The following is a 24,466-nucleotide window of genomic DNA, read 5'->3' as shown; positions in this document are numbered from 1 at the left end:
CCAGTAAAGGCTATTAATGACAGCTTCTTTCCGTCTAATTCATAAAGCCAGATATATATGCTCTTTTAGTGACTTTAAAGTTGAGAGCCCTAATATGTCCCCCTCCAGATTAGCATACATACTGGCTGATTCATAAAGGTGTAATGTGCCACTAATTTGCTGCAATGTGCTCTTAAAGTACTGTCTCCTAACTTATGCTAGTGGCACAAAATGCAATAAGAGAGAACATTGTTTTTTATTTATGCTTTAATGGCCCTTTCCAACCAGCAGATGGCAGCACAAGTATGCCTAACACTAAATGAGGAGAATGTAGGTGCAGTAGAACCTCATTTATCCACACCGCATTCATCCACGACTTCAATTATCCACGGCTCCCTGATGAGTTGTATCTTCTTGGCTATTAATGGGGAGCCAGCCACTAACCTCACTAATGCACAGGCCCGTGCTATGTTGAGAAGACACTCTCTTATTGGGCCTGACATAAGGTAAGGAGTTGGGAAACATGAGGGAGAATTCAATTAACGTTTTATCTGGGGGAAAAGTGCGATCAACAGAGCAAATAAACAAAAGATGAACAATTGTTAATGCTATCTTAATCAAAAAAATATTACAATAAATAAACAAGAATCTTGGATACTGAAACCCACTGATAAAGAATGATGTACTGATATGTGTGAATTTATTATTATATAGTGCGTATACAATGGTGTTGAAACCTGAGTTTTGGCAGCTTTCAACATTGATTTAATTTCTCATTAATATTTCTTGGCCAACTGTCTTGTGATATTTGTTTACTGAATGAGTGATAATGTATGTCAGCTACTATATGTACGGCCCACTACATTTACAAGAAGAGGAATGCACACTAATATTTAGCTCAGTAGTCTGACCTGTGAATTGCCTTCCTTAGTTTGAGCTCTTCAAACTAGCAGCAGAATGTGCACTAAGTAGTCTGAAATCCATGCACCTCAGTGATGCTATAAACTTACTTATCTGCCATTACTGGGCCAACAGTGTGCCTCACACATTTTATTTTCCTAATTTTGTGGTCCTACCATATATTCTTTTGGGTTAACAGACTCTTGCATCTGTGCATGGCACATACAAATAGCTGTGGATGCAGACAGTTATGGGCATTGAATTAATCACTATCTAACTTTTATTGTCTTATCAAAATACTTATTTAGGATAACATACAGTAGTGTTCAAATGTTTACCCAACAGTTCTCTGATTGGTGTCCATCCATCCATCAACAGTCCAAAGCACCTTTGACCATTGTACCATAGTCCAATTTCTGTGTTCTTGTGTGTATTTTAGCCTTTTAGTCTTGTTCCCCTTTCTTACTGAAACACATCCTTTAAGTCCTGATTTCAAGAGTGACCTTCGTACTGTTGATTTGATGGACAACGACACCAGTGCCTTCTGCCAGTTCTGTTGTCAATTCAACGCTTGTCTTCTTTCTATTCCTTAAGGACTTTATCTTCAAGTATTGTGCATCCTTGTTAGGCAGCTTTTTGGGTCTTCCAGTCCTGGGTTTGTCAATTACAGATTATGTTTCTCTGTACTTGTTGATTATGCTTCGGATACCACACCTTGAAAATCAAGTGATGTGAGCTATTTCATTCAATGTTTTTCCTTCTTTATGCAAGTCAAGGTTGTTATAATAGTAGAAAACACTAGTGGAGGCTTTGATGTATTATGAGCTTCATGAATTTACTAAAAGTAGAAAAATGCCACATGTTTAAGACTTTTACACAGCAGCTTGTGTGTGTGTGTGTGCGTGTGTGTGTGTGTGTGTGTGTATATATATATATATATATATATATATATATATATATATATATATATATATATATATATTGTAATAAGGTGTGTGTAATGGTGTTGGAAAATAGGTATGTCAGCTTGAGAATGAAGAGGGTGCTGTTCCCGGAGACCGCTTGATCATAACTATTGGAAAATAACGGTTATGTTCAGAATGGCCACTAGGGGGATGTGGGCCAGTTCTCTCCCCCAAATGCTTAACTAGCTGATTAATAGGAGCAACTGGGAACAAGCTGGGTCCAATTAGCTAATCATGCAAGAGATATAAGCTGCCTCTTTTTCTGTGCTGGGTGATTGCAAGTGGAGAGAGTCTGGAAGACAAAAGGCAAGTGAAAAAACCTATTTCTGGGGAAAAAGGGACAAGACCTTAGCAAAGAAAATAACCCTGTGGTTGTTTACTATTTGGATCACTGGTTTGTTTGTTGGATAAGCGGCTTAGCCGTTCCAGCCGTAGTTAGGGAAGTTTGTGTTCAGTTAGAGCTCTGTGCAGAGATAGGCTTTTTCTTTTGTGTCCTGTGATGCGACGTTTTTGTGTTTTGTTTGAAATCTGAAACTAATAAACGGTCCTGTTGAAGACTACCTTCAACCCCCCCAGTGTTGTCCTTGATTTCAGTCACTGTGTTACAAATATATATATAATATATTAAAAATCCTTCATTATATATATATATATATATATATATATATATATATTATAATATTATTATGGGACAAAGACCTATATCACGAAAAAAACCATATATATATATTAGTGCTGGGACAAATATCCGAATATTTGAACAAATATTTTTTGATATGTATTCGGATACAAAATTCAGATGTATTTGCTAGAAATTACAAAAATTCCTTGCACTTATTTACCAACTCGCTAGAAGTTGCGTGACAGTTTAAACAATGACAAATTAAAAAGATCTCTGTGTTAAATGTGAGATTAAAATAATACACAGGATCCACATATCAGCTCTTGAGCTTCTATTTAAAAGTTCTAGACAGCTAAAGTAAACAAGCAAAGATTATGCACATGCACGCATAGAGATCAATATGGAAGGCCATTTTATTCAAAGTGTTGTGCTGCTTTATAGCGAGTCAGAAATTCATGGGACAGGAAAAAGGCAAGCATGTTATTCTGAAATGCCTTGTTTAAACAATGCCCAACTTGCTGGAAATGTGTAGTTATTTTTGCATAGATCTTATATTTGTATATTTTTTTCTTGCGACTTTCTGTTATGTGGAATGTAATAAGAGAACCAAAACGGTGAGTTTTTTGCCATTTCCATGTTTGTTTTATTTGAAGTGTTTAAAGTTGCATTTCAGTTTTTGTTTGCTTGTTCAGCTACAAAAAGGAAAGAAAAGAAAGAAATATGCTCATTAAATGTTTAATAGTCTCATAAATCATATGAATGGGTGAACTACCACTTTTTAGAAAACAGGTTTTCCAGACCACAATCAGCACCTAAACAAACACAGATTGAGCAGCATCTTCAGAATCTGTTCTGGAGCTGTTTGCTCAATTTGCCCAAAGACCGAAATAACCTTTAATTTAGTTATTTGATCATTTGTAAATGCTCAAGTCAGGAAATAGTTATTTTTATCAGCGATTGATCGAATCCTGATTCTGAATGTATATATACAGTGCTGTGAAAAAGTACTTATTTTATTTATTAAAGAAACTTATGCACACCCAATGCCCCCGTGTGAAAAAGTAATCGCCCCCTTAGACTCAGTAACTGGTTACGCCACTTTTAGCAGCAATAACTGCAACCAAACGCTTCCTGTAGTTATTGATCAGTCTCTCAAGCACTGTAGAGGAATTATGGCCCACTCTTTCATGCAGGTCTGCTTCAACTCAATGTCATTTGTGGGTTTTCGAGCATAAACTGCTCGTTTCAGGTCCTGCCGCAATATCTCAATGGGGTTTAGGTCTGGACTTTGACTAGGCCATTCCAAAGCTTTCAATTTCTTGTTCTACAACCATTCTGATGTAGACTTGCATGTGTGTTTCGGATCATTGTTTTGCTGTATGACCCAGCTGCACTTCAGCTTCAGCTCACCGATGGATGGCCTGATGTTCTCCTGTAGCATTCTCTGATACAGAGCAGAATTCATGGTTCCTTCAATGGTGGCAAGTAACCCATGTTCTGATTTATCAAAGCATCCACAAATCATGACACTACCACCACCATGCTTGACTGTTGGTATGAGGTTCTTACTGTGGAATGCAGTGTTTTGTTGTTGCCAGACATAACTGGGCCCACGTTGGCCAAAAAGTTCCACTTTTGACTCATATGTCCATAGAATATTGTTCCAGAACTCTTGAGGATCATCCACGTCTTTTCCACAAAGTTGAAATGAGCATTCATGTTCCTCTTAGTGAGCGGTGGTTTCCGCCTTGCTACTCTGCCATGAATCCCATTTTTGCCCAATGTCTTTCTGATGGTGGAGTCATTAACACTGACTTTAGCAGAGGCAAGAGAGGCCTGCAGATCCCTGGATGTTGTTCTAGGGTTCTTTGTGACTTCCTGGACGATTTTACGCCTTGCTCTTGGAGAGATTTTGGCAGGATGGCCACTCCTGGGAAGATTCACTACTGTCCCAAACTTTCTCCATTTGGACAATATGGCTCTGACTGTGGTTTTGTGGAGCCCCAGAGCCTTAGAAGTGGGTTTGTAACCTTTTCCAGACTGATAGGCATCAACAACTTTTTTCCGGAGGTCTTCGGGAATTTCTTTCGATCGTGGCATGATGTGCTTCTAGAACCTGTGTGCTGACAACTTCACTCTGATGGTAAGGGCCAAAGTTAGTCAGATTTATATTGGACAGGGCTGGCCCAAATCAGTTGATTGTATTCAAACAGCTGACCCTAATTATCCCTTTAATTGGGTTAAGTTGGGTTAAATGTGCAAAAATGCAGAAAATCAGATGGGGGTAAATACTTTTTCACCGTACTGTATATATTATTTTTTAAAGGCTGTTTTAATGAATATAACAAAAAGTTTATTGTTCTTAAAACTGTTCTAGGCTATTGTTAAAAAAAAAAAAAAAAAAGCCTAGTCTAGTTTTGTTCTGATAAAAAAAAAAAAAAAAAAAAAAAAAACCCTCTTTATCCAAACTGCTCCGGGAACGGGAATATATAAGGTGGTGTTTATGCCCACCAGAATTGATACTGATGAAACAAACCTGTTTCTCTGAAAATAATTATTTGAGGAAGACCTCTATATCATGCAGCTGACAGAGATATTTAGTAAGGTCTTTACAACAAGCATTTTTGTGAAAAAAAAAATAAAATGAATATGTTTCACTTTTTTTTTTATCCTTGAGAAACATAAGGGCAATGTTTGGTTTCTGCTGATGAACGCTGCATCTCACTCTCAGTACGAAACATGTCTGTTTCAAAACGCCAGTAGAAAAGTTGCTGCGTCATATGCTTTTCACATTCTAGGTCTTCTTGCATACCTGCTGATGACCAGTCGCTCTTTTATGTGTGAGTATTGGTAGTTGAAAAACAGTGTTGTTGTTGGGTTTGACTACTTTGTCATATGTGTCCATATATACACAAAGGCATGTGTAATTAATGGTGTCTTAGACTGGAGAGGCTTTATCCAGATAACAAAACAAATGTACACATGAATGACCATTGCATGTACCAACCTTTACATTATAACAAGAAAATATTATTTTGAAATACATAAGAAATTAAATTAGTGCTTTACATAAAATGGATACATCCCCTACAACACTAACCAAAACTCCTGTCATTTTCAATTAACAAGATTTCTGTGTTTCTTTGTGTGAAGGTGATGGTTTTTGTGGTAGTAAAATGAATAAATCTTGCACTCACCACTGCATTTTTAATGTACTTAATACATATGGGTGTTATATGGTGAAGCATGTTGTTCGTTAACTACAGTGTTGATTTATTCTGTGAGTTAATAACTGCACACACAATAATATTAAATTGAGGTTGTGGAGTATTTTTTTTTTAATTTTTCAGCCATTAGATCTGTCATGATCATCTGATTCAATGAACAACATTTTAGTCTGACCTTTCTCTTGAGCTTCTCATTTTCTTTCAACTGCTGGTATTCCTTTAGTCAGCAGTGAAAAAAAAAATATATCACCATGTTTGTACATTGTGTATAATTAGAAACTGCATGGCTCACGGCCTGCTGCCTTTGGGACTATGATTTATAATGAATTCCATAACTGTATGACCCCACTCTGACCTTTCCCATGAGGCTATTCCATCAACAAGTTCATGAGATATTGCAAGCCAAAAAGAAACATACATTACTTTGTATCCCCTTTGTTCTCCCAGTATTCTCAGTCACACTTCTTGTAAAGCGTTACATAAAAAATGCTTTTAGGAATTTGAATGATTTAAGTGTCCACTTTCCTTTCTTGATTTTGCTCTTCCTCGCTTTCTTACTAAGTTTTATACAATGTGTGATTATCTTCTGTCAGCTCTGCTTTCTCTCACAAACACTACAGAACCTGACCCAAAACTGACCATAGAACCTTTTAATTCTTATGTTACTGTCATCTGGAGTGTAGGAGAAAAACACATCACTAATAAACTCAAAATATTAGATTAGGCTTTACAAGTTATTTCAGAATATATATATATTTATTAGTGCCTTGCAAAAGTATTCAGACCCCTAACCAATTCTCTCATATTACTGAATTACTTTGAAATTTCATTCTGTTCAATATTTTTTTTTAAAACACTTAAACTCAAAATTGGTTTTATGAAGGTGACATTGGTTTTATGTTGGGGAATATGTTTAAGAAAAATAAAAAAACTGAAATATCTTGCTTGCATAAGTATTCAACCCCCACACATTAATATTTGGCAGAGCCACCTTTCGCTGCAATAACAGCTTTAAGTCTTTTGGGATAAGCATGTACCAGCTTTGCACACAGTGTCGGAGTAATTTTGGCCCATTCTTCTTGGCAGATTTGCTCCAGGTTGTTCAGGTTGGTTGGACAACGCTTGTGGACCGCAATTTTCAAATTGTGCCACAGATTCTCAATGGGATTGAGATCAGGACTTTGACTGGGCCACTGTAGGACATTCACCTTTTTGTTCTTGAGCCACTCCAATGTTGCTTTGACCTTGCGCTTGGGATAATTGTCCTGCTGAAAGGTGAATTTCCTCCCAAGTTTCAGTTTTTTAGAGAACTGAAGCAGATTCTCTTGCAGTATTTTCCTGTATTTTGCTCCATCCATTCTTCCTTCAATTGTAACAAGATGCCCAGTCCCTGCTGATGAGAAGCATCCCCACAGCATGATGCTGCCACAACCATACTTCACTGTAGGGATGGTGTGTCTTGAGGCATGGGCAGTGTTAGGTTTGCGCCACACATAGCGCTTTGAGTTTTGGCCAAAAAGCTCTCTCTTGGTCTCATCTGACCACAAAACCTGTTCCCACATCGCAGCTGGGTCACTCTCATGCTTTCTGGCAAACTCCAGACGTGCTTTCAGATGGTACTTTTTCAGTAATGGCTTCTTATGCAGTGTTATGCAGAGCTCTTGATATGGTTGACTGGTGCACCATTACTCCACTCCCAGCCACTGAACTCTGTAGCTCCTTCAAAGTGATTGTTGGCCTCTCTGTGGCTTCTCTCACAAGTCTCCTTCTTGTTTGAGTGCTGAGTTTTGAGGGATGGCCTTTTCTTGGCAGTGCCTGGGTGGTGTGATGCAATTTCCACTTCCTGATTATTGATCCAACTGTGCTCACTGGGATATCAAAACACTTGGATATTATTTGGTACCCTTTTCCTAATCTATGCATTTGTATTACTTTATCTCTAACTTCTGTAGAATGCTCTGTGGTCTTCATTTTCCTTCAGATTCACAGCCTTACCAATGATTCTTCAACAGTGGGTTTTTTATCCAGAAAATGTGACAGCAACTTTAATGGATCACAGGTGGAGGCCAATGGTAAGGTAATTGTGTCCTCATTGGGGCAATTTCTTTCATCGGTGCAAACTGGGAGCTTCCACAGCACAGGGGTTGAATACTTATGCAAGCAAGATATTTCAGTTTTTTTTATTTTTCATAAATATTTATCAACATTTACCAATATCAAACAGAACAAAATTTCAATGTACCATTTGTAATTTGGTAATATGAGAGAACTGGTCAGGGGTCTGAATACTTTTGTAAGCCTGTGTGTGTGTGTGTGTGTGTGTGTGTGTATATATATATATATATATATATATATATATATATATAACCGATATATGTTATTATATATAGAAGTCATGCTTTTCGTAAAGCATATTCGTAATAAGAAGAAACTTGTTGAGGCTGTATTTTCTTTTTTTTTTTTTTTTTGTAGTGGAGAGATTCTTGAACTTCCAGACCGAGAGGATGACGAAGGAGAAGAAAGTGAACTACAGAATGCCGTTTACAAAAACTGGAACCTGCTAAGAAGGTAATGAATCATTCCCTCTAGTCATTCTATCTATTATTATTCATTCATATTATTATTTTCTCTTTTTGTGCTTTACGAATTAAAAATAATTTGTAATGGATGTATTAACCCAGAACAAACAAAAGCTTATCATGGTCTGCTTGTGAAAGGATAAAAGAATAGTGTAAGAGGCAGTAAGGATGGAGTGACTTTTGGACTGATGTTGGCTCATTTGCCAGTTTAATGAAAATCAAACTATTTTAGTATAGTTATTCAAAAAGTGTTACCCCTTGGTGTTTTGAACTTCTCATTGAAATGTGTCCAGGATCGTGATCTTTCAGTCTGTCTTCCTGGGGAATGACTGTCAACTTAAGCCTGGTATTTTCGAGTTAATTGGTGTTTGGTCAATGCAAGACCAAAAGCTGCAAAATGTTTACCAGACTCCACCCTGAATCACCAGGATGTAGACTCTGATCTTCTTTTTTCTGCATTTGGTTCATGAAAAAGCACCACAGTAGAAGTATCCAACAACAATGCATGTACTCCATCTCTTGGCAGGTGTTTAAAAGCTCTGTAATCAGAGTATTGTGCAACATTCAGTATATTATTTATCTCGCACATCCTGTTTCCTGATCAGCAGCAAAGTCTATGAAGATAGTCGAACAAGTGCTTTTGACATAATATCAGCGGATGATGTAGGGCTTATTACTTTCCAGGGGAATACGCTGTATAAAATAACTTGAGCAAATCAACCACATTGATAAAATACAATACAGGTTTTTTCAAATGTTAAAAGCATTTTCCTGGAAATTTACCAAAACTTACAGGAATAAACAATTATTTTCTATTTGAAACAGTGTTGCCACTAAAAAAAAAAAAAAAAAAAAAAAAAAACTTCCCTATCATGACATGCGACTATTTATGGAATTAATTGAATATGAAAATTTAAATAAAGATTACGCAGGGATACAAATTCTATCATGACATAAATTTCATATTTCAGTTATACAATTATTTTCAGATTTCAAATAATGTACGCAGGTAAATGGGGGCCTCTGGTTTACATATTTACTTGTTCATGTACTCTAGCTTATATTTTGTAAAGTAGATCCTACACTTCTTGAATTACAGTTTATTTTCAATGAATTGTAAACTTGTAAATCTCACCCCAGAGTGGAGCTGTACCGCGAGCCAGGTAAATCCTTGGGCATCAATATCATTGGGGGCAGAGGGATGGGGAGCCGGCTCAGTAACAGAGAAGTGATGAGAGGAATCTTTGTCAAGCATATTATGGAGGACAGTCCTGCAGGATGAAATGGAATATTGAAAACAGGGGACATGGTAGCTGAGGTATGTGTTCAACCCTGTATTTAACTTGTGTATTATAGTTTTGTGAATTAAGCGAAGAGAACATTCTATATTTAATCAAGATTTACACAAAGCCTCTGTCCTGGAGGTGAAGCAAATAACATATTACCTACATACATTTCTGTAATTATTGAATTATTTTCAGTGAAAACCGTTGTTGCTGGTGCATCATTTTTTCTACATGATCCTGACTATTACATGCATATTCTTTTAGACACAGTGGATTTTGGACATTACTTAAAGCAGAAATTTAAAAAAAGCTTTGAGTGTGTGACACGTGGCACTGTTGCCCCAGATGTTATCAGCAGGAAAGGGACAAGGAAGCTGCAGTTTAAGCACTAGCGTGCACATTTAATAAACAAAACAACAAACAAACGAGATCAAACAAACCGGCATGAGGACCAAATACAGGTTAAAATAAAACACTAACCAGCTGTAGGCTGTGCCATCGCCTTCACTACGCATATTCAAAATAATACAACACTAATGCAGTCCCTCCACCAGATGAAGGATTTTTCCTTCCTTTTGTACATTTGGCCACTCCCCAATTAGCACTCAGTTACCTAATTGGGGAATGGCCACAATTATGATTGCTGGCAGGGGCAGAGTTAACCCCATCCCTGCCAACCTTATATTCTCACACACATATACTATTTACAGCAGCAGGGCTTCTGCCCTGCCAACGAGTGTTTATCTTTATTTGAATAAAAATGGGGGAACCCTACACACCCTGCAAAGACAAAAGTTGTTGATAATTAACAAAACATTTCTTGACATATATCAAATAAAAACATGTCTCAGTGGCATCTCACCTAGAAGTGGACTGAAACAAACTCTTGAGGTGCAGCGTTGTAATGTTTATACGTGTTATAAGTAACTTGAACTGTGCAACTACTTAAGAACTGAAAACAAGTGAAACGGTCTAATTAAGCAAATTATCAGTTCAATTAAGGGTCTAGATAAGTAACTGAGAGCTCAGTTGGAATGAAAACCAGCAGACACAGAGGGTCCCCCCAGGGCCAGGATTGGTAAACCCTGCTCTAATACAACCATCACTAATTTTGTTTTAAAATGTAGTCACAATGCAATTCTATCAAGAGCACCTGAATTGCAATAACTATGCATTCAATCTCTAGCTTTAACTACTCATGTGTAACACCTGGCGACTGCTGCAGGATTTAAATTAACATAAAGTTGATTGATTCTGTTTAGAGAAGATCACACAACGCTATGGAACTCTGGCTTGGGAGCTACACATGATAGAGCTAGAAAAAGGGGAAAACCGGTCTAGGCATAAGCCTTGCAGGAAACAAAGACAGATCCAGAATGAGTGTCTTTGTAGTGGGAATTGACGCATGTGGAGCCATTGAAAAAGATGGCAGGATCATTGTTGGAGATGAATTGTTGGAGGTCAGAGCATTGAAAAGAACAGAAACAATTACATGTCTTCAATGTGAATAGTGGTCAGGAGGGCTTAACATTTTTAACGAAGCATGTTTTGTTTTCATTCTCTTTCTCATCACACGTAGTGGTATTTCTGTTCATATTCAAGTAATACCTTTATGGCATGAATTTTCAGCAATGGTATTCTTTTGATAGCTTCAATTTAAACTTGTTTTCATGTTTATGGATAAATGGACAGATTTTTATAGGCCCGCACTCATCAGAATGTCTCCTCTATTATCAAAAGTGCACCGTCAAAAGTCAAAATTATTTTCATCAGGTGAGTGCACGGCACTCAGCATTTCAAAATGTGCAGCTTATGTACTTTTAACAGATGGTTTTGTTTAGAATTTGATCTTAAAATTATGCAGTCTTGCATATTGTGACAGGACACTGGCATCTTATTTCCTGTGAGCAAGCGAGTTGATGGATAATATTGGATGAGTTTCAACCGTTTTTTAAAAGCAAAATGTGTTTATTGCATCACTGTAATGTCACTGTGTTGGCTTCTAAAGTAAATTATGCTTGGTGTCCAAATAGGAATGCATATGCACTCAAGCTGAAGGCTTCAGGACCTGTGAAAGAATCAGTGCCCGGCAACTCAAAATCCCACACAGAGGTAAAGAGAATTTCGGCACTGTCAATTGCAGTGGGTATGGGTGGGTTCATCATCAGCAAGGAGATTCATGGAAAGCTTGTCACTCACAAGACATTTTATTTTATTGTGAAATAAAACCTGAAATAGTCCTTAGGAAGTCTTGACCTGCCTATTCATTTGCATTCAGAAAAGACATTTTCTCATTTGGGTGAGGATAATTAGCAAGTAGCCCTCGGCTATTGCAGATTCCTTTTTGCTCTAAGGACTTGTGATTTTTATGTAGGAAAATAATGCTAATTAAAATGACACTGATATGCTAGACCTTTGGAGCAGATATTAGGACTAGGACAGCATCCAGATACAATATTCAATGATGGGTATCTTCAGTTTCTGTGTACCTACTATATAGCCTGTCCCTGTGAACTGAATACATTATTAGTTTTTCTGCTGTATCAACCAGTGATGATCGTAAAAAAAAGTGATGTACAACTTTTTGTTTTTCTTTACTAAACATTTATATATGAACCATAAAGGGTACTGCCTTTTCTGGTAATAACTTTGTTTCTCACTGTTGTATACTGCCACTGTGCAGAAGTAAGTGCAGTTAGACCTTAAGCTTTAGGCAAAGGAGATTAAGAGGTTTCGACTTCATCAAAGAACAGCTGATTTGCTATTTAAAAAAAAAAAAAAAAAAACATTCTGCCGGTTCTTAATAGCCTTTTTCGTACATGTATTTTTTTCTGGACATACTAATCCTTTTTTGTATGTTTATTTAGCTGGGAGTTGAGATAATGCAGTATCACTATCAGTAGTAGATGCTGAATTGTTTAAATCCATCCAACATGTCATACCCCCCCCAAGGCAAGTATTAAGAGATTCACTGTAATGGAATGTGTATTTCAGTGAAGCACTGTAGTGTAAATTTAAGTGCCATAGTGCCGTCTTTCATGTTTTCCATGTGAATATGTAGGTTCAGTGAGGTGTTGTACTCTCAACACTGACAATATTCCTGGCTCTACCTTGAATAAAGGTACATATTTCAAAATTCAATAGCCAAAGTTTTTTTTTTTTTTTTTTTTTTCAAAGTAATCCAAAGTCATAATTAATTTAAAGCATGTTACAATGCAACTCACACTTTTTCTTTACGTCAAAAAAACAGGATCAAGGGAGCTTAGGAATCGCTATCAGTGAGGAAGATACTAATAATGGTGTGGGGATAAAGACTTTAACAGAGCATGGTGCAGCAGCAAAAGTAAGCTATTCATTTCAAGTTGAATTAAATCCACATTCAGGCTGTAATACGAAGTCTGTTTTAATCACTCTCCATTCTCCTCCATTCTCTAAAGGATGGAAAGATCAAAGTAGGAGACATCCTCTTTTTTAGAAACGTCGATCTGCTAATTTGACAACGATCCGGTAGGAAAGGTTTTTTATTGTTGAACAACAACTTGTTGTCCTAAAATATTTTCTAGGAAATCTCTTTTACACTATAATGTTAGTGGAAGTGCAGTGACATCATCTACAGTGGGTACAACAGAATCGGACACACTCAGAAGTAGGTTTTACTAGGGTAGAACTCTTAACATGACCAGAGTTTGGATCACCTCTATGCATTGTAAAATATACTAATTAAATATGCACGCACGCACGCACCTTGGTAAACTTGATCAAGGATTAATCGAAGAAACAGATCTTTACTCAAAACTTACTGAAATGCATCAGTACGTACATATGTCATCATCACATCCTATCAATACTAAAAGAGCCGTTCCTGATGGACTGGGTCTAAGGATAAAAATAATCTGTTCTAATGAAAATTATTTATCTATTATCTAAATTATTACCTAGCATTTCAAAAATTGTTTGGAAGCATTTACGAATACTTCATGATACAGAAAAAAAAAAAAAAAAAAACACCATAATTTCCAAAAGCACCAGTAGTGGCTTTTAGAAGGAATGCAAATTTTTCTGAAATTTTAGGCCTCAGTAAACTGATCATAAACACATAAAAAGACATTAAAACCTGTAAGAGCATATGTAAAGTATGCAAATGTATTTGTAAAGTGAAAAGTAAAATCGCAAGCAGAGAAAATAGATGTTCAGTCATAAGAAACTTGTCATGCAAAACTAGCAACCTTGTTTTTGGGATATTTTGCCAAAAATGTAACAAAATTAAATATGTAGGAGACATGTACAACATTATACAAAATAATACAGAATCACCTATCAAAATATTTAAAGAGTAAAAGAACCAATAGTTCACAAAAAAATGAACATAACATGAATGACCTACAATTCGTAGTTTTAGAAGAAATCAAATTAGATCTTGTACAATACAGAAGAAGAAAAGTGAATGGATTGATAAATAGACTCAATACCATGATGCCTGAAGGTTTAAATAGAAAGTAACAGTAGATTGTGACATCATTAACAGTGTAATAAATTACATCACACATGCATAGAATTTTATTAATTTTATACCATTACACATAAATGAATGGTGGAAAAACGATTGCTTTCCACAAGTAGCCTGCTTGGCCAGAACTAAGAAGCATGTTAAACATCCCAGCAACGCAAGTCCCCAGCAAGAAGGTTTTCAGTAGGGCTGGGAAGATTGTAAACAAGCTCTGTTCTTTGAAAGCAAAGCATGTGGATGATGTCCTGTTTCTCGGTGGACTAAGATACAGGACTGTTTTTGTAAATAAGTTAGTTGTTGTTGAAAGTGAACTATCTGTTGCTTAGATTTGCTTGTTTAATTATTCAATGAATTATTTTCATGATTTTACCACCACTTGGCACTAATCAAGATGAAAATAAGATAACAGAAGATTTTTTTGAGGAGTTATACATAATCTGATGACATTTAATTGAAGTAATACATTTAGTAGCTCTAAATGTATTACTTCAGTTAGTTTTGGTGACTTTATTTAAAGACATTGATGATTCAGCTGTATAGAAAAATGATGCATTGATTGTAAAAAAGGAGGATGGTCCCGGCCTTAACTCTCATGTCATAGTTATCGCTCATGCTTTATTTGCCATTCTGTTGTTGAATAATACTAGAATGAGGGACTTCCATAGAGAACAAGGGGAGAACAGTGTTTGGTTGTTGAATGATTTGTGGTAAAGGCTGATTGTTAAACATTATCCTTAAAAATAGTTGGCAACGTCAGTAAAAAATAAATACGCTAAAAAAGTAAGAGTTGTTGTTCTAGCTTGTGAATTTTAAAAGTGTGGTCTTTTTCAGATGCAAGCAGATCTTCTACACTTGCCACCTGACCCATTATCCCAGGATGTGAAACCACCATTGACATTTCTAAGGGGCGAACAGGCCTTGGATTGAGCATTGTAGGAGGAGCTGACACACTACTGGTATAATTAGTTGTTTGTATAATTGTTTTTATAAGAAAACTGAAAATGTTTGTTATTTTTTTTTTATATCACGATACCTACAGAATTTTAACGTTGTTATTACACAGATTGTTTCAACCAGAACAAAAATTGAGTAAGGGAATAAGCAATCCTGAATGGTTGCTTATTTTGTCCTCTAGGGAGCAGAAAGTCCTCTGGCATTAATCAACATAAGGGTAATTCCTCTCTAATCGGTTTGCCAAATGAAATTGCAAATCCAGCGTTCAGCAACAAGGTGGAATGTGCTTGACCACAAATTGGAAGTAATAAAAACTAATAAAACTAATACATGTAGGGCTTCTGATTTTCGGTTTTAACAGATAAAAAACAATAAAACACCCCCGATACCAAAAAAAAATAAAAAAATGAAATCAGTGTATAGCCAATAAACACGGGAAAAACAGTGGAGGTGGTTACTCAATTTTGCTTAGTTACACTTTCTTATTAAAAAAAAAAAAAAAAAAAAAAAAAACGAATCCAAAAAAATATATAAATAAAATACCTTTATCAGTGCAGCTGGGCAATGTCTGACAATGTCTGACAATGTATCTGTCATTGATTCACTCTGAATACTTTAAACCCACCCAACTACTGAGTGGCAGCCATTCCTACATTTCTATTGGAGACTCTGCTTGCAAGATTTAAAATGAGATTACAATTAGGAGTGGAGGCTTATTCACAGGATTTAAAGCTGCACTACAGTAACATATAGAGGACTTAAAACAGAATTGCAAATTGTAGCTGAAATAAGCACCAAAAAATATAATTATTAAAAACCAAAAAACAGAAGCCCTAGGTATATTGTAACATTGTGAAGTACAATGTACCTATATGAGTTAGTAATAGATTTTATGGCATCCCTATATTTCTAAATATCAGTTATTGAAATAGCCTATATTGGATTTAGTTTTAACATTTGTTTTGCAGGGAGCAATCATTATTCATGAAGTGTATGAAGAAGGAACAGCATCCTCTGGGCTGGGGACCAGGTATTAAAGGTACATAATAATATATGTGTATTCTTAAAAAGTAGATAAGTTATATTGCCATACAATTTCAAGCACCTACAGAAAATCTCATTGAATTGTACTGCATATTGCATATAAGGCTCAATCAACGAAGATTTTGCATGTAATACTGAATATAAATAGGGTTTTTGATGTTTATTTTGTTGTGAACAAAATTGTGTATATTTCACTTACCTTTTTGAGTAAAGTATTTGTTTTGAGCAGACCAGGTTCTAGAAACAGGTTTTAATGATGTTTCAATGAAGAGCCTGAGTCACAATATAAGTTACTGTAAAGGGTGAATGATGTATTACGATATCTATTGCTCTCCTTAATACTGCAAACAAAATGACAAAATGGAATTATAGAGCACTGTTAACAAATTTCCCTTTTAATATTAGCATTTAAAATGTGTAGCAAAGTACCAAACATGGTCCTGGTAAGAATTTGAGTGATACTTGCTGAGTATGCTTCACTGTGTGATGAACATGAATAGAATTTTTTTTCTTCTCTGTCTGCAGGTTGATGGAATTGATTTAAGAAGTGCCACTCATGATAAAGCAATACATGTCCTGCGTCAAACCACACAGAAAGTGCATCTGATGGTATACAGAGATGAGTCTAGTACAAAGAAGATGAAATGTGGGATGAGTTCTCTGTGAAGCTGCAGTAGAAACCAGGTGAAGGTTTAGGCCTGAGCATTGTTGGAAGGAGGTATGCAAGCCATGGAAAAGGTTGAGTTACTGTGCTCACTCTTGCTTTCACAATTTGACTGCTCTGTGACTTCTGCAGAGGGTCCAGTTGAGGGGTCACTTGGTTGGCAAACCACAGGCATGTTGGAGGTTCAGGTTCACATCCCAAACCAAACAGTCAAGAAGAAATCCCTGGAAAACTAAGCTGCTGTTTGACTTAAGTTCATTAGTTGTAGATTGTTTATCTTTTGGTTCTATAAGGTCAAGGGTTTAAGACCCTCTCACCTCATTCAGCTTTGGATCACTGCTCATCTATGGAAAGATTTTAAATGTTGATTCCAGTAAGAAGATAGGAACTGCACATGTATTTTTCACAGTCCTATATTCTCCCAGAATTACTTGTGGGAGTAATTCATACAAAAGTAGATTCTGCAAAGTAATTAGGAATTAATTGTTTCTCTTTAAGTGATAAAATTCAAGATTGAGTTCATTTATTTATTTATTTAACGGGAATGACACCAGTGTCTTTGTGTCAGATATTGTGAAAGCAGGAATCGCCCAAACAGATAGTAGACTAATGCAGGGAGACCAATGAATGGGGAAGATGTTCGAACCACAACACAAGAAGCTGTTGCTGCATTGCTAAAGGTGTGAAAACACACACTTGATATCTTCTGTGCAGTTTACTGTCTACAGTACTTTTACTGATTTGTTATGTTTTTCTAGATGAAAAACATGAATTTTGTAGATACTATACAGTTATTCAGGACTAATTTCAACAGCATGTAAAAACATACATTATTATGTTGTAAGTGTTATTTATGTATTTCTAACAAATTGCATTAGTTATAAATCCTACCTTAACTGTGAGTCCAGTTGTGGATTTTCCTTCAGCTTCAGTGCTGTGTTGGAACAATAAAGCTGGAAGTTGGAAGGTTTAAAGCAGGACCATTCCATTCAGATAGACTATCATCACACAGCAGTCAGGTATGTGCCTGTATCTCACCATTGCATATCAAGCAATGTACTTCCGATGGCTGCCACAAAACACTAAACAAGTACCTTAGACAAAACAAAACACAGCTGAAAACTGGAATATTAGTGACATTGTAATATGGAGAGGTTTTTTTTAAACCATGAAGCGGATCAGAAAGGCTCAAAAGTAATGAGGCAAACTACTCTGAAAGCATTTTATTATTGTTTTTCTTTATATGTGTATATTACATAGAACTAGTATTTTATAAACTTTTTATTAATAATAAAAACTTTATACAGAGCAGTTATGTGGTATGTTGTACATTTTCCATTGCCATTGTGGGGAAAAAAACAAACATTCACCTCATCAGAATGAGACTTGGCAGGTGAAGACACCAAAGCATTATTTAATTTTAAGACTGTAACCACTTATCATAAAGGGCCCTATATCTGACTTCTATAGAATTTGTGTATTATATTAACTGCTCAAGTTAACAAGGGTGTCATTTGTCTCAAAAAAGGGTTTGTTGAGTTTAAACAGTATCAGCTACATTTCTTGGTATCGAATGTTTTTTCCAAAGCAGCAATGGAAAGTGGTCTACTGACTTCATCATCAGCCTCTATTTTCAGTTAATACTAATAGACCTAAACCAAATGTCTTATGTTGATCTACTTTGGAACATACAGGTTAGTGACACTGGCAGCTATGCAATGACTTCGTTTAGCATGCCTGGATCTCTCATGGCTGATTTTGATAACAGAAGAAAAAGCCACACTTGTAAGTAAAGTTTGTCTAATTGTAGTTTCATTGCATCTATGGGACCAGGTAAGAAAAAAATGCACCTACTATAGACACCATATAAACAACTGATTAGCTTTAGATAACTTAAAATTTCTGATTAAAAGTCAAATAACAATATTTTTATATAGCACCTTTTAGGTGGTGGATCACCATCACAAAACACTTTACAGAGGTAGGCTGTGAACTGAGCATTATATGTAGTCACTTACAATACGACATTGATTTAACATCTTATCTGCAGGAAGGAGCACAAGGACTTGCTCAGGGTCGCACAGGGAGTCAGTCAGTGGCAGAGGTGGGATTTGAACTAGTGATTTTCTGGTTACAAGCCCTGGACTTTAACCACAGGACCTCACTGCCTCCTTAATCACATAACACTGCAACAATTCTAGGAACATGTCATTGTTGTAGTTTGTGTATATAAAGTTCAATAGTATACCAGTATGTGTATTAATGTATACTTACAGTATGTAATTTATTTATTTATTTTTGCTATTTTTGTAGCATCTGAGCTGGAAGTCCAGAGAACTGTAGAGTTTACAAAAGTATGTTTTTTGTGTTAAAATAAATACAGTAGATTAATTGGTGTAAAATATAGATGGGTATTTAAGTAAGTTATCCCCTTTACGGTCCATTTATTCAGCGCTTGTCAGGCACGTCAGGACCAATTTATTTTCACACGCACACAACAAGCTGTTTAATTTTTTTTTTTCCCCAGAGCAAAACAGTTTAAAAGGCACTGAATCAAAAAAAGGACACTCAGTCCTGTAAGCCCCACCCCTTGTTCGCTGTATTTTTCACATACCTCTTCATAGGCGTGCATACTGATAAATCCTCTCCTGATCACTCGTTTTATCACCAAACTCCTCAATAATGTGATCCAAGTCATTATTTTATTATTATAACATCTCAAGCTCTGCAAATGTGTGTTCTATTCTTTGTGCGCTGGATGCGGAAGCAGCTACCTCCTTTGTTTGTGCCCATGTTATCTTTGTGGTGCATGGGGCTATCAGATATGCCCTTTTTTTTGGCTTCATTCTCAGCCATTGAAAGGTTGTCTCGGCTTTTTCCGGAGAAAAAATAACTAGAGACCTGTGCTTTACGTCTTTTTGTTGATTGGAAGGGAAAAATTGTAAGGACCGCAAACGGTTGATGAATGAGTGGTCTATTTTTTTTTTTTTTTTTTTTTATGTAGTGGTTGCCAAAATGTTGTAGTCGCCAATAGTTTTTATCATTTTCTCCCCAATATGGAATGACACCCCCCCTCTATAAATCACCTCTGGGGAAAACCCCAGCTGGATATAGCATTAAATAGATCCAGCATAGTTTAAATCATTAAAATAGGCCCCTGTAATTGAGTTTGTATTGGTTGTTTTAACAGAGGGCCACGGACTCTCTGGGAATCAACATTGCAGAGGGAGAAGGAAGCTCCCTTGGTGACGTCCCGATGTTCATTGCCATGATGCAGCCGACTGGGTTCACGGCACAGACTCAAACTCAAAGTAAGCTGGGAAGGGAACAAATACAATATGTTCAGTTTACATTTGTGTTTCCGACTCCAGCTAAGGACACCATTAATTTGCATGGAGCAAAGAGCTTCCCCAGTTCCATTGTTTGCTAGAAGAAAAGATTCTGAGCTGTCTGTGGTGTGTCTTTTCTATCGTTAGCTATTGAGCTGTTGGGGTATGTATAAAACAGTTATACCAGATTATACCAAGAATGTTGTGATGAAAAAAAAATGCCAGTATGATCTGTGCTTATTTGGTTTAAGTACATTTTATTATATATTGTAATAAAACAAACAGCCAAACAAAAGCAAAATTGCATTTAAACTTTAGGTACTGTAAAAGGTGAATAATAAAGCAGCTTCTTTCTTGAGACTCGTGACTTAAGATAAAATCTTAAAGAAGAAAGCCTAGTGGTGTCCAACTGATTTAAACACATGGTTTTGTGTGTTTTGCTCTGTAGGTTGGAGATAGGATTGTTAGCATTTGTGGAACGTCAACTGAAAATATGAGTCATTCCCAGGCTGTGACCTTATTGAAAAATTACTTGGTACGATCGAGTTACAGGTAAGGTGCTATTTTGTTTTTGGAGATTTAGTTTAGACCTTGAATAAACCCTATATACTGAATTAATAACAAGCAGAGGTAATGCAGTATGTCTTATTTAGCTGTTTCTTCAAGTGGTTGTTGGGGGAGAAGTGAGCATAATAACAGATCGACCACAGGATTAGACAGGGGCCAGCTTTTCAGTCTCAGGGCTGACTGCAAGCAGCATCTTCCACGAAGACGTAGGGTAGGTTTGCAGACTGTGCATTAAACAGTGAGGAAGGTTAAGAGTTTGTAAGGTTTCGTTTGCAATCTCTGACATGGCAGTTATCATATACTGTCCAGAAAAAAGATCAAACTCTTACTTAAATGGCCTCCATTTCTATAAAAAAAGAAAAGGGTAATCTAACCTGTATTTCATGGAATTGTGAACATAACTAAAGCTTTTTATTGAAAGACACAACCTTATTATATTATATTATGCAAAAGTAAGATGAAAACATATCAAATATTAATATATGGTGGATTATAATGATTGATAACATTCTTTTTTTTTATATACAACTATAACAAAAAGGTTCTTGAACATACATATTTGGAACCAAGTAGTCATGAAGACAGGAATGCAAATCATACTGATATTATTATTTTGACTATGACAACCATATCATAGATAAGACCTGTATGATGCTACAATGCAGCATCTTCTAATGTATGTGTAACACTTTAAATTTCAAATTGTAAATAATTATTTATGTTTGTGTTTGAACCAGAAGTACAAAAAGAAAGAAAACATTTTTTTTAATGTTTAGTGGAGACATCTGTAGAGAACCAATTATCAAATTGTGACAAAACTTGGTTATTCTTTACTACTAAGGTTTTGAGTATATTAGAATTTGGGGATATATGGTGAAACCTGTCTGTCTGGCCGTTTGTCTTTACATGTGTCACATACTGTACATGTTTTCATATATGGTGGATATAGATCATGGTGATTTACTTTTTCACGGTGTTGATAACAAATTCACTGCAGAGAAATGTATCTATGTTACTAATAAAACTTATTCAATGTCATCCTACTTTTCCCTGATATCACTAGCTTAAGTTTTGATTTAAAAAATATTGTAGTCATGATTTTATTGAGCATTCAATCTTGTTTTAGGCCTCCCCAATACAAGACAGTTACACTAAACAGAGGGCCTGATGGACTGGGATTCAACATTTTTGGAGGGTTTGGAAGCCTGCATGGAGAATTGCCCATTTATGTGAAGACTGTTTGTAAACGTAGAAGCTGGTAATGTATTCACTATGCTGACGTGTCAATATTGCAGTTTAAATATTAAAGTAGATTAGTAGTAGTAGTAATAAAACCTTTTTTGGGTTTATTGTAATGCTCTAAACTGGTGCTGTTCCAGAAATGCCTGATGTTTTGTGGTCCTCATTCAATTGTATTTTTATTGTATTTACTGATAGCAATAAGTAGGGCAATACATCTCGCTCGTGGGGAAAAAAAACAGGCCTAATACGGAGTGAAAGGAGGGTGATATTTAAAAACAGGACTAATACTCAGTTAAAGGAGGGTGGTGGTACTTGGATCCACCACTGTTTAGATCATTAAAATTGACCCATCTGGCTTTTCAGATATTGTTTTTACTAAGCTATGCTTTCAGTTTACCTTATCTTAAGTGCTTAATGTTTGTTTTGCGACAAGTAAAATCTGTGTCAAAATACTCTTAACCTGCGATAACACAAAATGGGACAGTGGATAAACAAACATCACAAAGCATCCATTGACATCAAAGCAACATCAGCCTCTTGCCAAGCCAAATAATTGATTTGGGTGGAGGCAAGCCCAGGGCAGAAATGGCACTTACCTCACTTTTTTATTTTTTTAAATTAAATAATAAACATTTAAAACAAGAAAAGAACAAACATTTGATATATAAAAGCCATAACTAGAGAGGCATTGAGATGTTGGAACACTGGTATCACTTGGTAAATCCTAGTTTAACAGAAAAATGCAATACTTTGTAAATACAAATACATAACATACTAAAAAATGTATCTGTATTTAAATCACTTCAATATATTTCAACATAATTAATCAACATCAGAAACCAGGTAGCCTACTGGATAGCACATACTCTGAGTATTCTAGCTTAAGCAGGCTGCCTGCCTGTGTAGACTAGGCACACTGCATCCTTTTATTGAAAAAAAGCTTTATCTATTTGCAACGTGTATCTTTGTTTTATTAAATAGTTACTTTTATGCAATTAAACTGTTATGTCGCCACACACAGGCACACTTGTAATTCACTGTTTACAATTGTAAATAGCTGAAATATTTAGAGGTAAAGTGGTGCTTACTAGATGCAATTTGTGTTTCAGGGAGCTGCCTCTGAAGATGGTCGTTTAAAACTTGGTGATCAAATAATAGCTGTGAATGGACAAAGCCTGGAAGGGGTTATCCACGAAGAAGCAGTTGGTATTCTAGAGGTCAATGGTTAGAATGTTTTGGGTTTTTTTTTAAGTTGAGACTTCAGATGTCACCCAGTGGCCTATAGTCGACAGCTGGTTAAAAAAAAAAAAAAATTAGATAATAAAACCCCTTTACTTGGGGCAATCAGTACCTTTCACAGACACGTAAAGCCTCAATACAATACTAATAAGTCTATTGTCCTATACAGGTCTTTTGACTACAGTTTGGGCAGGTTTTGCAGTGAAGAAGAATTGTACTTGTAGGTTGCATGAGTTTTGATTACTGTAAAGAAAGAGAATGATAATGTGGGTAGAACTATAGGCACTGATTAATGTGGTTAAGTTTGAGAGTAAAGACTTAAACAGTTGGAAATATTTGAAAACAATCTGTGGAATGACGAAGATAGAAAACCATGCAGCCGAGAAAGTCAACTGAAAAGGAGTAAAGATTGGGTATTAATCTTAGTAATAAGGCAAATTAAGTAAAAACAGAAAGTGTGATGTAAATCAGACTCAAAACTGTGTGTCTGCAGTGATAATGTTAAAATACTGTACTGTACATTTTACAAAATAGACCGTTCTGGTGCTGCACTTATTTGCAAGGGTTTATCCTGTCACATTCTCCGTCCACTGCTCTGATCCTAAAGTAAAATTATAAGTAAAATTATAACTACAACTACATTGGTTGTGTACAGATATTTTATTAGCGCATTTTGTTTGAGTGTGTCAAGAACTGCAACGCTGCTGGGTTTTTCACGCTCAACAGTTTCCTGTGTGTATCAAGGATGGTCCACCACCCAAAGAACATCTAGCCATCGGCAGGCCAGTGGTCGAAAACGGCTCACTGATTAAAGAGGCCAAAGGAGGTTGACACGAATTGTGCAGAGCAACAGACAGTTAGTCAACTGACAGTCTGTTGGTAGAGGAGGTTAGGGAGTTCAATTGCATGGCATCCACTGTTCCCAATCCAGACAGCCTTGGGAGTAATATACGTAGATGTCTTGCACATTGCTGGTATTCTGCGTCTCTGCCGTTTGTCAGTTTTGCATAGCATTCGGTGAAAATTAGGTGTTCCAAAGGGAAATGAGAAGCTTTACACAAAAAGGCACCATGTCCACGTTTATTTCATGAGAAACAGACGTCTTGAGAAAAGTCAAACATCATGTAACATGGCCTTATGTCTACTGACCAACCACTTTAAGGACTGTTGAATGAATGTACAAACTTGCTCATCCAGCTATTAAGCAGGCAGTGTAGTCCAGTGGTTAAATTTCAGGGTTTGTAACCAGAAGGTCACCCGTTCAAATTCCACCTCTGCCACTGACCCACTTGTGACCCTGAGCAAGTCACTTAACCTCCTTATGCTCCATCCTGCGGATGAGATGTTAAATCAGTGTCTTAT

The 24,466-nt window shown here is 36.2% G+C and overlaps 1 pseudogene; it reads left to right on the top strand.

Moving 5' to 3' along the window:
• LOC121324062 overlaps positions 1-23,853 on the top strand; it is a 50,557-nt pseudogene extending 26,704 nt beyond the window's left edge.
• Positions 23,854-24,466: the final 613 nt, after the last annotated feature.

The sequence above is a fragment of the Polyodon spathula genome, chromosome 1, assembly GCF_017654505.1.
Source record: "Polyodon spathula isolate WHYD16114869_AA chromosome 1, ASM1765450v1, whole genome shotgun sequence".
NCBI lineage: Eukaryota > Metazoa > Chordata > Actinopteri > Acipenseriformes > Polyodontidae > Polyodon > Polyodon spathula.
Note: the sequence above shows the minus strand (reverse complement) of the source record. Positions and strands in the feature narration are given on the sequence as shown.